The sequence below is a fragment of the Typopeltis vanoorti genome, chromosome 2 (assembly GCF_054136105.1).
Source record: "Typopeltis vanoorti isolate ZY-2024b chromosome 2, IOZ_Tvanoo_1.0, whole genome shotgun sequence".
Taxonomy (NCBI): domain Eukaryota; kingdom Metazoa; phylum Arthropoda; class Arachnida; order Uropygi; family Thelyphonidae; genus Typopeltis; species Typopeltis vanoorti.
Window position 1 is genome coordinate 26,935,061 of NC_143550.1, and position 16,869 is coordinate 26,951,929.

At 37.5% G+C, this 16,869-nt stretch overlaps 1 protein-coding gene across 3 annotated transcripts in view; it reads right to left on the bottom strand.

Annotated features, from left to right (window-relative positions):
* The window catches only part of LOC150108891 (uncharacterized), a 461,422-nt gene that overhangs the window by 201,643 nt on the left and 242,910 nt on the right, over positions 1-16,869 (bottom strand). The gene's annotated exons all lie outside the window — the stretch shown is intronic.

Consider the following 16,869-nt stretch of genomic DNA (forward strand, 5'->3'; position numbering starts at 1 on the left):
AAGAGTTTTTTTTAATAGAGGATCAGCTGATGTTGGCCAGCTGCTGTGATTGAACAGAAAATGGAGAAATGATGGTTGCTATTTTAGTAACGAGCAATGCCCATAGCAGCACCTGTAGAAAAGACAGAGCTGAAACACTGCATCTGTGAAATAGAAGCTGAAGTAAATCACATCAAAGAGGAAAGGAGAGTCATCTATCAGCAGAAGAATCATTTGACTCTCGACAGCATCAAGAATTTTGAGAGGTTTTATGAGTGCCAACTAACAGTAAATAGTATTCTAAGGATGAGCCGATTTGGGATTTGTATACAAAGTTAATGTTCTGTTTTTCAGATGCTGAGGTAGCTAGTGACATGCGTTTATGACAAGAGGGACTGGAGATCTAGATCTCATCCAGCCTAGTGATTTGTGTGTATTATTGAGGGTAAGAGTAGATGAGAGCAGAGATCACTTTTGTGAAGAAAAACACAAAGCTGTATTTTGGTGACAAATGAAAGTGACCAGGTTATCCCTGCCCTACTGAAAGTGTTTAAGGCATAGGCTACAGATGATCGTGAAGCTTGAGATGTCTGAGCATTGCACGGCTTGTCAAATGAGCAAGATGAATGAAGTGCACTATAATCAGAAAAGCTGTGGACAGCATTAGTGGTGATTGCATGTAGGCTATTTAAGTATACGAGAAAGGAGGGATAGGTGATAGAACAGTCCTAAGGAACTCCTGCATTGGTGGCGAAGCTCGAAAAAGTGAATGACCAGAGAGAGAAAGTTTCTGCCCAGTTTGAAAAAGATCGCAAGTTACTTACTGAGGTTTCAAAGTCACATGCAATCAAATGCTCTGGAAATGTCAAGAGCGACAACAGCACATATCCAAATGTTTCCATAATATGTCCAGTCATGGGTGATAGAAGCTTAGACATTACTTGGGGATCTAGATTGGCAGAATTCACACTGGTGATCATTGATTGACAAGCGAGATTCTAGGTAGTAGAGAAGACCGAGGTGACAGCAATAGAACAGCAGTTTTATGGCAGACTTTTACCACCCTTTTTTTTTTTTGGAAGAGGTTGAATATGTGCTAGATCTAGAGAACAACATTTGAGTACAACTGGAGAGATGCTATCAGGACTAAAAGACTTTTTGTCTAAGCTTTTTAGTATTCTTCTGATGTCTTCTTGCCAAAAATCCACATAGTAGGTTAGGAGGCAATTTGGCCTTTTGCAAAGGACCAGAAGGCATGGCCACTATTTGCAGGAAGTGAAATGTTTGCAGTTGGCCTTTACAATGTTAGATTTGGATTTGATGGTTGTTTTGCATTTATTGTGTGATTCAATACAGGGTGGGTACACGGCTGGTGCTCTCAATGCAAGTCACCTGTGGTAAGCTGAGTATTTTCCTTCCAATGTTTTGGTACATCCTCTATTGAACCAAGATTGAAATTTTCTGTACAATCCTCAATGGCATAAAGGCCTTCATACTGGTCAGGATAATTTCTGTGACTTGTTCAGAGATGGATCAGCAGAGCAGAGGCAGTAGTCTGACCACAGAAAGGAAGAGTAGAAGTAGTAGAGGATGTCCCACTTGTTGGCATCTTTGTACTGCTAAAGAAGCAGAGGTTGTGAGTAACTTGATGGAGGGTATTCTGAGTGAGAGAAAACTTGTACAAAATTGTGATCAGAGTTACTGAGAGGAGAGGAAACTTCAGCAGTATATATGGATAAAGAAAAGTAGTTAAAAATAAGATCAAGGGTACTGAAAGAGTAGAAAAGGTTATCCAGAATTTAGGATGGTAGATGTACAATTTTCATTAGGTCACTGCTTACAGTAAATACTTTTGCATCTCATTCAGCTTGGTCAGTGGTGTTAAAGAAGGGAAGCCATCTATAGTTGTGACACTGAGGTCCCTATGAAGATGCCTTCACTATTTGGATAGCTCAATTGTGGGAGAGAAAGGTGAAGAGGTCAGGGATGTTTTCAGAATCTGGAGAGCAGCAAATACAGCGGATAAATGCTACTAAATGGAGCAAGGAAACCTTAAGCTGAAAAAGGTCAAAAGAAGAGGATTTTAAATTCTGTATCAAATAATATCAGATCTCATAAAGGTGCAGGTGCCAGCTTAGGATGAAAGGAACTGTGCATTTGGAAAGTGAAGGTGGACTGTAGTTGATATAGTTGAAATGTTTCTCTCAATAGAAGGTGTGGTCAAGTTTCTCTCAAGACAAGAAGGTCAAGTCTAGTAAGTGATGGTGAATATCATTTATGTTGGCATTTAAACATGGATGTTGGTGAAGCAGATGTAAACATGATTTTGTTTATAGGGATCTTGGCTTGTTTTGTATATTTGGTGTGATTTTTATTTTTTGTTGAAGCAAGTTTTTGAGGGAAGTTATTTGAGGTGAGGTGGGAAAATGTAACAAAAGTGGTAAGTTGGGGTCCCACAGACCCACCCAAATAATGCAGCGTATTATAGAAATCCATATCTTTTTAATCAATATTAGATTACGTATTGTTTAAGTGTCATGTAATTTTACAGAATAAAAACACAGATCCACAAAATTAACTCATGGTTACTGACTAATTCTAAATCAATTTCACTATCATCATCTCCGCTAAACGGCTCGTCGTCTGTCAAAGCGTCATTTATAAGTTGACGTAACCTCTGTTCTACCTGCTCGTAACTCATCTGGTAAAAAAAAATATATTATTCTCAAAATACCCTCTAAATATTTACAAAAACGTATCTGCTTATAGTTGGTATGTAAAAATATAGAAGACACAGCAGTAACGATAACATTTTAGTAGAATATACATGAAAACACCTTACATTTCGGAAGTAAATATAGTCACACTTTTGGTAAGGTGACTCCAGCACACTTTACACCTCTGCATACTAAAGTTGCTTGCGTGCAACAATCTGTCGTCTATGGCATCGAGTAGCGGGTTACGGGAGCTATACCGAGGCATGACTGACTGCCATGCGTTATTAAAAAGTTATAGTCAATTTAAATTTTTGGGATCTGTGACACCCCACCTTACTAATGCCAGATTAACAAATGATAACTGACACTGGATTTAATAGGTCATGATAATACAGATAGTTAAACTGAATAATTTTGCCACATATGCTAGTGGCTTCTATGGAAGTGGGAAGTTTTTCCCCACTTGGTTAAACTATAATAAATTTAGTTTAATCCTTTATTCAAGTGTAAGAAAACAAAGTTTGCACCCGAAGTATCTTCAGGACTGAGGCAACTCATGGTGAAGGTGAACCAAGCTCTCATCACTCCTTGTCTTAGTATCTCCCATAATGCAAAGCACATCTCCTTGCGGACATGTATAATGCTATGCCTTGAGGGAAGGGCCCCTACCCAAACCGGTTTTGACCTTTATTGAGGTCTCATCAGTGGGAGCCAGACCCAGAGGTGGTGATACCAAGATGGAAGCAATGGAGAAGTCATTTACCTATATGGTCTGGGTAGTGGCCCTTCCCTTAATGCATAGCATTATATGTCTGCAAGGAGATGTGTTTTGTATTATGGGAGATACTAGGACAGGAGTGATGAGGGCTTGGTCTACCTTTACCATGAGTTGCTTCAGTCCTGAAGATATTTCAGGCGCAAACATTGTTTGCTTACACTTGGATAAAGGATTAAACTAAATTTATTATAGTCCAACCAAGTGGGAAAAAACTTCCAACATCTTTCTCTAAATCCAGAGTAATTTAATAATAAGGTGAGACACCTTTTGGCAACTCTTATAGGTAAATATGACTTCTCCATTGCTTCCACCTTGTATCACAACCTCTGGGTCTGGCTCCCACTGAAGAGACCCTAATAAAGGTCGAAACCTGTCTGGGTAGTGGCCCTTCCCTTAATGCATAGCATTATACATGTCATGAGTATAAGTAGGTTTAACATGCCCTTGAAGGGTATCACCCCCCCCCCCGCACACACACGCACACACAGAGCTTGGAAAGAAGTCAACGGACACCATAGTGTTAGGAACAAACAACCATGATGCTCACCTTAATAAGATGTAGGATGTCCTTTCACTGCAATTTCTGCAGCAAGCTTACAGGGCATACGTTCCATAAACACACGGTAGTGATCAATGGGAAATTTGGACCATTCTTCTTGTAGGAATGTAATGAGGTCCTGGAGTTGTGGAGCAGATGCCCCTTGACATCATACAATGTTCCAGTTCATCCTACATATGTTCAATAGGGTTGAAATCAGGGCTGTGGAGGCCAGTCAAGTGTGGCAACATTCATGTCCACAAACCACACAGTTGCAGCAGCAGCTTTAGGACACTGCATTGTCTTGCTGAAAGAGACAATAGTCAGTTCAGTAGAAATGCCACAAAGTAGGAAGCATTGCATTGTCCAGAATGTTCGGATACCTCTCAGAGTTCAATGTTTGTGACGGCAAAAACAAAAGTCCGAGAGCAAACAAGAAAAAACAGGACCATACCATCATATTGCCACCTCCATTTTTCATTGTTAGGGTTATGCACTATGGTAAGAGATGTTCACTGAACATCAGCCACACCCACACCTGTCTGCTTTGTAGAGGGTGTAGCTTGATTTGTCACTCCATAACACAGCTCTTTTCAAGCTTTCACATCCCACTGTACCTGCTCTTTGCACCACTAAAAACAACACTGCATGTTGGGTCGGGTAATAGGGGCATGCATATTGCAGTCCTACTATGGAAACCCATGTTGTGAGCCATGGTTCTGAATGTTTTTGTGCAGATTTGTGTTCCAGTCAATGCCAGTTTTTTACATATTATCCTTTGTAGCACCCTATGGTCATATTCAGTGAATGTAATGGGTAATCCACAGCAGGCAACAGTTGCAATTGACTCCCTGCACTTTCATCTTGGTATGGTACCACTGACTGTTGATCTGGGATGGCCCAATTTGTCAAAGAGATAGGGCTGCAACATGGCATCTTATCACAATGCCTCTTTAAACCCTTGCCAGTTTCTTTCTCACAGTCATTTCACCTTGACACAGTTGGTCCAGTACATTTCTCCAATTTACACTAGCTACAACCATGTGACGCATTACATGACACAATGTACCTTGCCTATGGGGGGGGTCCACTGACTTCTTTCCAAGCAGCACGTGTGTATACATATATCAATGTAGTCATATTTTCAAGGATTTAGGCTCAATAGCTTGTTCTGATTCCATTTGATTTTTTCCTTGGTGAATTCTGATTGGTTGATGATTTCAATGTCCTCCAAATAGGTGGCATTGGAGTATTATTTTGGGATCTTCAGCTGTCCATTCTTTCATTATGTTCAATTGCTACAGCTATATGGTTGTTTTGATACTTGTTAGTTATTGCTCCATGATTTGTAATGTTTAACTTTGTATGGTCTACAGTTTTTTTTTTTTTTTTTTTTTTTTTTTTTTTTTTTTTTTTAAAAGCCCTAATATGTCAGCCTGGGTGTACTCTAACAGGATCTCATAATATATCATAGACATGTTTAAAAATGCAGAAAGCATTAAAAACATTTCATACATTTCAATAACTGATACAAGCCCAACAGTAATTTTTTTTTTTTATTAACGATACTATTTTTTAATACATTTTCACTTCTGATACTTATATGCCTTTTTTAATAACATTTATAGAAAAAACCAAACACTTTCTTTTCTGTCATTATAAACAAACCAGAAAAACATCCAATATTATTAAAACTCTCAGCAACAACAATAATAATAAAACTTGGTCTATACATATAACTACATTAGTGCATTTTTGAATTCTTATTTGTCCAGACAGGGCCAGTGATGTCATAGAAAAGAGCAACTCAGAAAACAATAAAAACATTTAGGTTAGAATCAATATAAAGAAATATTTTGGAAAAATAAATACTTATTTTTCAATGTTTCAAGTTTTAATATCCACTATTAACACGAAAAATTCTGCATATTTCATTACTGAAAAGGAAATAAGCTAACAGTCACTGTCTACTATTAGCTTATTTCTTCTTCAGTAAAAAATCCTCTTCATCTTCCTTCATTCCATCCAGCCCTGTTCTTTAGAACAGTCTCTCCCATACTGTTTTTTCCACTGAGTGTAATCTCCCAACTCTTTAAGAAACATCAGATTACTTCTTTATCACTTATGCACACGTGGCACTGTTATGTTATGGTCTTGTTACCTTTCATGTATGGGATCATTACTAAATAAATACACACACACACACACACACACACACACACACACACACACAGGGCTTAAAAATTTGCTCCTTGACGATGAAGAATTTTTTTTTACTCATCAACTATTTGTTCAAATAGTTGAGCAAAAAAAAAAAAAATTCTTCATTGTCAAGGAGCAAATTTTTAAGCCCTGTGTGTGTGTGTATTTTATTTATTTATTATAAATATCAAGAGCAATTACATAGACAGCTCCATATCTTTTCATGCCCTATGTCCAAAGGTAAGAAAGGTTAGTGAGGAGATCTGCTGTAGAATGAGAATCATCAAATTGGTGATTACTCATTAACTGATGGATCTTCAGGTAGTAAATTCAGAAGCTGGTTGTTGATGACCACCTCCATCACTTGAGGGTACAGAACTGTGAGCAATGAGACAACAGTTTAATGTCTGATGTTCATCTCCCTTTTTAGGTACAAGTCGGATAAAAGGCTTGCTTCCATGCTGTTTGGATATTCCAGATGAATATGACAGCTTAGAAAACAATATAGGATAGGTGTTAATTCTGTAACACAAGTTTTGAGCACAACTTCAGGAATATCCTCTGGACCAGGAACCTTATTAGCAGCAAGATTAATCAGGATTTTCCTAATGAACTTAACAGGAGGCATGCAATGGACAGTTTGTGGTAAGTGCTTGAGATGATTTGTCTTGGTTATCTAAACAAAAGCTAGGAAAAAATGATGCCACGAGGTCTACCTTATCCTTAAAGGGCAGAAGTTATGTCCAACAGCCTTAGCCAGATGAGAAGGATTGAATGCTAATTAAACAGGAGGCAAGCTTCCTTCATTTCATTTTTATGAAGTTTGTTATGGTTTACACTGTGGACAAAACTTGCCAGTAGTTCCCAAGGCAAACAAAGAAATTTTTCACATGAGCACTTAGCTACAATAAGTTGCCTAATGCAATAAATTCTGCAGTATCAGGATACACTTTTAAAAAAATAGATTGAGAGACTACCTTGTAAGACTGAATAATGTTAACATTTATTTTAAGCATAGAAAATCACTCTAAATGTTATATATTATGTTTCAATTATTTCCTGTATGCTTCCCACATGAGCTGCGAAGATGACATGCTGTCAAAATGGCTCACACTCCGTTACTCCTACCCCTGATGCTATCCCATCATATCCTTCTCCTTCCCCAAAAAATTTCTATCTTTCACCTCCCTCCTAAAAAATTCTCTGCCAAAACCAATTTAAAAAACAGGTTTTTAAAAGTTCACATATCTCTTGCCTCACCAATAATTCTTCCACATCTCTCTATCCCCACATTTCCAACCCCTCTTCCTTTCAGTCATACTTCAACATGTATATCGCCATATGCCACTGAATAAGGAAACAATCAGCAACATCCTACAAAAGGTTATGTCTCAATTATCCTTCCTATATATTCTTCATATATCGGTCTATAAAACATCAGTAATGCCCTAAAAATTGAGTAAAAAGCCAATGGCATCATAATTTTATGATTTTATGATGACAAAAATAGGCTAAATGGCCATAAAAATAATATTTTCTGCATGTATTCGTGTGCCCTCATAGATACAGTCACACACACACACACACACACACACACACACACACACACACACACACACACAAGGGGGGGGGGTGTCACTTTTCAACATAATCTCCCTTCAATTCAACACAATTTTCATGTCTTTGAATTAACGTTTCTATGCCCTTGAAAAAAATAGTCTGTACTTTTGTCTGCAAAATGGCCTAAAACTGCATCTTTCACCTTATTGTCATCTGTAAATTCTTTTCCTCGAAGGTCTTTCTTGAGTTTTGAGAAGAGGTCAATCACTGGGTGATAGATCTGGGCTGTAAGGTGGGTGTTCAATCTCCTGCAAACCAAAGTCCTTCACTGCGGCCTTCACAACAATAGCTGTATGGACTGGAGCATTCTCATGAAGCAGGCGAACACCATGATAGTATTCCTCGTCTCTTCTCTTTTATGGCATCATGCAGCTGAGTGAAGCATAATTTTCTGCATTCATCGGTGGTATTTCTTCCTCTTTGAAGTCAATCTAGAGAATTCCCTGGAAATCCCAAAAGATTGTTGCCACGATCTTCTTGGTGGACTGAGTGACCTTGGCTTTTCTCAGCTGTGAAAAAGTTTACACCACTCCACAGATTCCCATTTGGAAAGAGGATCATAATAAAAGACCATGGTTTCATCCTCAGTGACAATGGATTCCAGCACTTCTCTCTGATTCCCTTGGCAAAGCTCTAAAAACTTGCAGGAAAATGCCACATGATGCTCCGTCTGAATTGAAGAGAGACATCAGGGCATCTTGCATGGACCTTTGTCATGTGAAGCTACTCATGAATGATGTAAAAGATGATTGATATAAAAAGTTTCAATCTTGCTGAGATTTCTTTAAGCTTCAGCTGTCTGTCAATGAGTAGCTCCTCTCAACAAGAGAAACATATCCCTCAGTCATCAGTTCCACAGCCCGACCATTACGAGTGTCATCTTCAATGCTCTCTTCCTAGACAAAACTATTTAGCCCATTCCTTCACAGTGGAATATGAAGGAGAAGTTTCCCCATAAACACCAGCCAATCGCTGTTCGATAACACTTGAAGAAAGTCCTTCTTTGGTGAAAAACTTTATCACAATGTGGTACTCAATTTTTAACATTACATCCACTTAGCATGCCATGTGTTAGTCAAATGAGTGCCTCCAACTGAATGATGCAGGTAGAGAGTTGAAACTCACTAACCTCTCCATAGATGGTGCGATGTGTCATGCACAGCATTTTAAAATTTGCACAAATTTTGTATGTCATGCCAGAAACTTTTGGAACCTACCTACCTACCTCATAAATATTTTATAATGTATAGTATTCTTTTTACTAATCTATTATTATCACTTGTACTGTTTTAAATACTTGCTGTATCTATTGTATTATATTTTCATTTGTACTACTTATTCACTATTTCAATAATAATAATAATTACTAAAATTGACAACTTTTTTTTAAAGACTTGTTTGAGGCTATAGTGCAAGTTGAATGAGTTGCTGAAGTTTTTGATTTAAGCCACTTAACATATGTTGCATTTTTATCATGGACTGTACAGGCACATTTTTTAGAGAACCAGAGCTTGGATAAGGATTATGAGTTTTCAGTGGCATGGGTATTGAAGGCCATCTTCCTAGTGAAGATTATTTGGACCAAGAGATAAAAAATGGTACTCTAACCATAGAAAAGAGCATAAAATTCTGAAGGTCATCCCAGTTGGCACAATTTTGGTGCATAAGTTACAAGGATGAGACTGGATGGGGGGAGAATAGACATTTGCTGATGGGTAGGAAGAATGATGCATGTTATAGCATATAGCATGTGCCATTTCCCCCTATGGACAAACTACACTAAAACTCACACTTCCCAAGCCTTCAAGATGTACTAAACACTCATCACTATCCTATTCTTTTATGGGATGATGGCAATAATGTCACCTTTCAATGCTACTAAAACACACCCATATATATTTTGTCTAGCATTTCCTATGCAAAATGAAGGTTCCCTTTACACTCATCCAAATACTAATTCTGTAGAATGTCCAAATCTAACAAACAGTAGAATACTGATGTTCTATTTGGCGATGGTGCACCAGAAATCGCTCTAAAAGTTCTTGAGCTATCTCAAAAGGCCTATTCTGCTTACTGGCAATCTCAGAGATTCCTTCCAGCCATTATTTCATAGATGATTATCAGCATTGTGGCACAAAACTAGCATCCAACATACACCTCTCATTTCTTCTACGTCTACAATAACCAGAGCCACAGTCACCCAACATCCATTTGCTGTTCAAATGCTAATCCAAACTTACCCACTCACTCATCTTTTATTTTATCTACTGCTGTTCTCTGTACCAGCCTTCTCAATGAAGTAGTCCACCTTCCTCCCAAAATAAAGACTACAACTGTCATTAAAAATATTATTATTTCAGTAACCTCCACGGAATCAATACTCATTGTGGGAAACCAAATGAACCAGCAACATGTTTATAATAATGAACTTTGAAGTTATTTACACTACCTGCATTCACAATGCACTCCAGCAATGCATTCCATTCACCAACAACTCCCCATGTTAAAATCCTCACACCCTTCTTTTCACTACATCTTTATACAACTTCCAGAGATGGCCCCTCATTCTTTCCATCTTAACATCCATTCTTTTTATAATTCATCGTGTATTAATCTGGTAAAATCTCTTAACTTGCTGGCTTGGTTGGCCGAGTGGTTAGCGTAGCTGCTCTCCAACCAACAAGTCTCAAGTTTGAATATTGTTGTGGACACGCATGTTTGTGATTGTCTTTAGATGAATTTCATCTAAAGGGAAATGAATTTCATCCCTTGGTGTGAGGGCTTAAGTAGATCAATCTCTGAGTAAGGTTACCATTTGCAATCATATTCAGAGTGATTATGTATTACTGTAACATTACCCTTATCTACTTTACTGATTATGATATCCTAGTTTTCGTGTAACCTTAAAAAAGTGCAATAAGTTCTGCATCAGGAAGATTTTTTTTTAAAGGCTTTGGCAGATTTTAAAATGCTGCTCATATCTAGCTAGATATTGCAAAAAAATGTGAGGGGGGGGGGGATAGAAGCTGTAAATGTAAAGTTCTATTTTTGCCAAGATTTGAAGATTGGGAACTTACTTGGAGCTGGGGCAAAGTTGTAGCGAAGGCACCTTGAGTTTTTTTTGCTTGAGTTGAACTGATGACAAGTTAATTAGCAATTGTTTTGGAAGTAACTAATGGTTTCATATCAGAAAACTTTCATCACCAAACCCATAGAGGGCACAGTTAGAATTGTAGATCTCAACTTTCCTATGCAGTCTACGTCTGCACTCCTGCTAGTATACTTGTGCACATGCTTAGTAGTGCCTCTGTAGCACTAGTAAGCACTACTGTAGCACTTTGATTGGAAAAGGCCCAAATTCAATTCTCAATGTTGTGAGAGAGGAATCTTTATATGGGCTCTTTTTCATTTGAAGGCAAGTCAGATGATCTTATACGGAGGTAGCAGGATTTTCAATTCCAGAAACATGGGTTTTTGATCCCATGTACAGGCAAATCAGCCTTCAGAACACGTGCAATTTACAGACAAAAAATACTGCTAATGGTGGAGATGGGTGGTAGATGGCGCTGATGTGAGTTGTATGTAGTAGGAGAATTGAGTAGTAGAGGGAGACGAGATGTGCGGTGGAGTGGAGTGAGTGCCCTCCCATGATGAGTCCCTGGACTCCTTGGAGGTGTCACATAGTAGTAGTAGTAATAGTATTTCTTTGTGCTCCTGAAAATGCTTTGATGACCAAGTGAAATATTGGCTTAATAATTATAAGCTAAATAAATTTAGTTCACAATTATTATCTCTAGATATGTGTTCTTCTTTGCTGAACATCAACTTGAGTAATAATCAATGTCCAAGCATCCATACCAGCTCACCTAGAAGCATTAAATGCTTTGTGGTGTATTACCATAAGTAGTATTTCCCTCAATAGATGCACGAATGAGTTGTTCTTTAGAGAAATTTGTTTTTGGGAAACAGTTTAAATTTTCAAACATTTTTTTTTTTTTTTGAAAATTTCCCAATTGGAAATTGGGAAATATTCACCAGTATAATAGATTATTAGAAATGATAATGTGCTTCTATAAGTCTGTTTTCATTTCTGTTCCTTCTATGTTTCAGCTGATACATCAATGGTTTCCAAACTGGGTTAGAACTTTTTGAAGTCCTTAAAGGATTAACAATTCTTACTTAGTAAGGAGTTTGATTCTATGTTAGCTCTCTGCCTACCCACCACATATCCACACAAGGATAACCCCCATTGGTATCTGACAAGCAATGACTGAGCTTGGAAGTGAAATAAGAGCTATTTCAAATGACATGCCAGTGCAATAGCAGGCAATGCCATAGTTCCATGGTGAAGGGATAGAGTCCCTGGACCATGGGGAAGGGGGACTTACTGTAACATCAATACATGTATACACCACCAGGATTTCCCTATCTGGATATCTATATGGTAAAGGATGTTCAAACAGAGCCAGTAGTGAGGATCCTATCCTGATTTATGCTCACATGTAAACCTACACATTTTACTGTGTAGGTACTTGGAACCAAAATCCTATGGAATAGGTTGGTTATTCCTGGAGGTGTTCTATGTCTGTCTGTCAGAAGCATGTGTTCATAGGGGCGGTTTGCTTGTTCTGGAGGATGAAAAACCCAAGTTTCTGGGCAAAAAAAAACTCCCTGCCTTCGTATGGAACCAGCTAACTCATCTTTAGTCAAAAAGACCAGATAAAGGTTCCTCACATCACTGATGAGAATCGAACCCAGGTCTTTCCGAACAAAGGGCTTCATCTATACTGACTGAGCTACGGAGGCTCAGTGAAGGTATATTTGAAAAAAGGACTATATAAAATGGGCGAGACTGTGGAGAGAAGATGTGCAGAACAACTGACTACTTTACTTGGAACCAACTTATTAGAGGTGGGAATTTGAACATGCTCTTAGATACAGTGGGAAGGTATGATGAGAGGAAAAGTAATTATGAGTGTGTTACAAAGTATGACAGCAGAGAACTGAGGAAAAGAGCAGTAATGATAACCAAAGAGAACCCTGAGAATCTATAGGATAAATTTGAAAGTAGAAAGAGAAGTTTCCTGGAGATGATATGAGTCTGCATTTAAGTGAGTGTGACACTGTTAAGCTGGGGAGGTGATTATTAAGAGAAGAGGCGTGTGAAGTCTTGTGAGATAGGATAGGAACTGTGGGAAAGTAATGGAATAAGGAGTAAGCTATTATCATTATATACCAATGAAAACAGTATTAGGTTTGATTGATTGATTGATTGATTTGAAATTTTATGGTGCAAGGACAGCGCAGGTCATACTGCACCAGGACATGGGTTACAACAGTACACAGGGTATCGATAGATAAATATTTGCAAGAAGATAATGTATGTAAAAATTATAGTATTTACAATGCAGTATTTATATATAAACAAATCCACAATCAAATGTCTTTGAATAAATAAATGTTTTGTAAAAATCTAAAAACATCATGCAATCTGTCAGGGTCTGATAACATCTGGCTGAGTATATAAGACTTGGTCAATAAGTAAAACTGTAATTTCTCTCTCATACGAAGACTTGGATAGCTTGCACACCACCAGGATATGAATAATGGTAAGACAGGTGTTGCTTTTTTTTCCTACACATAGGTTGATCATCAGTCCTCAGTAAATAAAAATGTGTGAGATGACTGTGACCTATGCAGAACCTAGCAAGAATGATGTGTGAAAAGCACCAGTTGCTTATCAGATACTTTGATGAAGGATCAGGTCCAACCACTGGAGCATGATCTCACTTGCAGAATATAAACCTGGGACCTATAATCAAGTTTTGAACATACAAGTGTATGATAAATGCAGAATAAGGAACATCAATCAGCATCCTATTCAATAGAGGATAGGGTACAGAGGATGTTCAATGCTGTTTGAACTTATCCTGAAGATGACGAAAGCAGGTAAAGAAAGTTAGCTTTCTATCAAACATGAGTTCCAAAACCTTGGCATCTGGAACTATAGGGATAATAGTCTGTCCCATTCTTAAGTCACACTCAGGATGGAGAATGAATTTCTAGCAGAAGTGTACACAGTTTTTTTCGGCAGATAACCTGAACCCATGATGAGACACAACAAACTGCTTGTTAAGTTGTCTTTCAATGACCCTCATACTGCAGGAGTGAGAGTAAATTGTGAAATTGATAAAAAGGAAATTGCCTTTTTATGAAATGGGGAGGAAGATGTTCAGTAACTGAGTTCATTTTAATAGCAAAGAGGATTACGCTTAAGATAGAGCCTTGAGGAACCCCCTTCTTCATAATGATATGGCCAAGATAATGTGCTTCCCACTCAAATGGACAGCACCAGCAGAAGCATGCATTTGTTAAGGGGAGAGCCTGCCACAGTAATCCAATTACACTTATATTGATACTAATGTATCAAGTACATAGGACAGAGGAAATGCTTATACTGTATTTTTGTAGATTTTGGAAAAGCATCTGTTACAGCACTACATTACAAAATACAGTGGTGCCTTGGTTAACAACTGCCTCAGATAACGACGTACTTGGTTAATAACGAGTGGCTGTAAGAAAAAAATCTCTTGGTTAACGACTCTCGATTATGTAAACCTCTATCCGATCTAAAAAACCAGAATTTTTCCAATCGCACTCAGCCACACGCAGGAAGCCACTGTCGAAAGTAAATAGAGAACAGCCACGCGGCATAGCTGTGAAGCCCAGATATGTTTGACCCATCATAGCCAGCTGTTTACGTTTTCCGTTTATTGTTTCTTTTCTTGTAGTGTACTGTGCTATATTTTAAAATTTGTGGTTATAGATGCGTTTTATGATAAAAATGAGTATTTAAGCATTTATTCTTCATGTGTTGGTTCATATAGACCATAAATCAGCGGGTGCATGTCACTGTTTGTTCGCCATCAAAAGGCAAAATCAAATCTCATCTGTATAATAATCGTTGTATCTATAAGCTGCTAATCCATGTATGTTACGGTAAGTGCTGTACCTAATATCGTCACCTTACAAGCAAAATACACTAAGTCAAAAATTGCAGATTTCGAATTTAACTGTTAACTTTTATTTCAAAAAGTTTTTTTTTTTGAACTTTTATTTTCAGGTGACAATATGTTCTTTGTATCCCTTGTCTTAGTGTTGTACAATTTGTAATAATATCGTATTTTGCATATCTTTTTTTTTTTTATAGAGTAAATGTTTTTACCGTGTGACAAAATGGGTCCCGAAAAAGAAAGCTTGTGAGGGGAAAAAAAAGAGAAAAATTTTCTCTATTGAACAGAAGAAAGAAATAATAGCACAACATCATGAAGGTGTGAAAGTTATGCAGCTAGCTCGAATATATGAAACCAGTCATTCTACAATATCAACCATTTTGGCTAAGAAAGAAGAACTTATGGTAGCTAAGGGAACTTCAAGGTTGAATGTCAGAGGGCTTCTTTTTGAGCAAATGGAAAATCTATTACTAATTTGGATCAAAGAAAGAGAAATGGCAGGTGATACTACATCTCAAAATGCAATCTGTCAGAAAGCTAAGCAGATTTATCAAGATTTGAAAAAGAAGACTTCGGGATCAAGTTCTGAGGTAGATGATGATGATTTCAAAAGGTAGCAGAGGTTGGTTTGACAACTTTAAAAAAAGAACAGGAATTCATAGTGTGGTCAGACACGGAGAGGATATATTTGCAGCAGATAAATTTGTCAATAGCTTTATGAGAATTCTAGAAGAAGGAGAATACCTACCTCAACAAGTCTTCAATTGTGATGAGACTGCGTTATTTTGGAAGAAAATGCCTAACAGGACATTTATCACAAAAGAAGAAAAAACACTTCTGGGAAAACCAATGAATGATAGGTTAACATTGCTTTTAGCAGCAAATGCAAGTGGAGACTGCAAAGTAAAACCAATGTTAATCTACCACTCAGAGAAGCCCCAAGCATTCAAAAAGTTCAATGTCTCTAAATCCAATCTCGGTGTTTTGTTTTGTGGAAGTCTAACAGCAAAGCCTGGGTCACAAGAATAGAATTTAGAGACCGGATTCACGAAGTGTTTGGACCAACTGTCAAAGCCTATCTTGAGAAAAACAATCTGCCTCTAAAAGCCATTTTAACTTTGGATAATGCGCCTGGCCATCCAACGGGCATACAAGAAGAGCTACCAGAGGAATTAGATTTTATCAAGGTGATTTTTCTTCCTCCCAAGACCGCATCTCTGATTCAACCTATGGATCAGCTGATAATTGCAAATTTTAAAAAACTTTACACAAGGGCACTTTTTACCAGGTGCTTTGAAATGTGCGAGGCTACCAATGTAAGAAAATTTTGGAAGGAAGAATTCAACATTGTCATAGCAATTAGGCTAATTGTAAAGGCTTGGCAAGAAGTAACAATGAAATGTCTCAAACGCAGTATGGAGGAAACTGTGTCTTTCTTTGGTAATGAAGAAACTTCAGGTGAAGGACACAAATTGGTAAAGGATATTGTGGCAACTGCTCATGATCTTAACTTGGAAGTAGAGGAAGAAGATGTTGAAGAATTATTGGAGATGCATGACTGAGAACTGATAACTGAAAAATTATTTTTCAAGAAACTTGAAAAAGAACTTTTCAAGTAGCAATGTGAAGAAAAGGAAATGGAAATTTCATCTGAAGATGAGGATGGAGAGAAAGAACAAATTACAACTGCTGAAATCAAAAATGTTTTGGCAAAGTGGGAGGAAGTTCAAAATGTTGCTATGAAATGGAATCCAAACAAATCTGAGGTTATCAGAACTGCAGATCTATTTAACGAAAAGTCCATGCAGTTTTTCAGAAACATTTTAAAAAAGAGACAGAAGCAAACAACCCTAAACATGTTTTTTTACAGGTCCATTTGTCAAAAAACTCTGAAGTGAGCCCAATTGTCCTTCTGGTGAAGATTGATAATTTAAAAACTGTTTTCATGAACAATTCATTTTATCAATGTTAATTTTTTTATAGCAAATACATATACTGTATAATAAATAAATGATATTTACC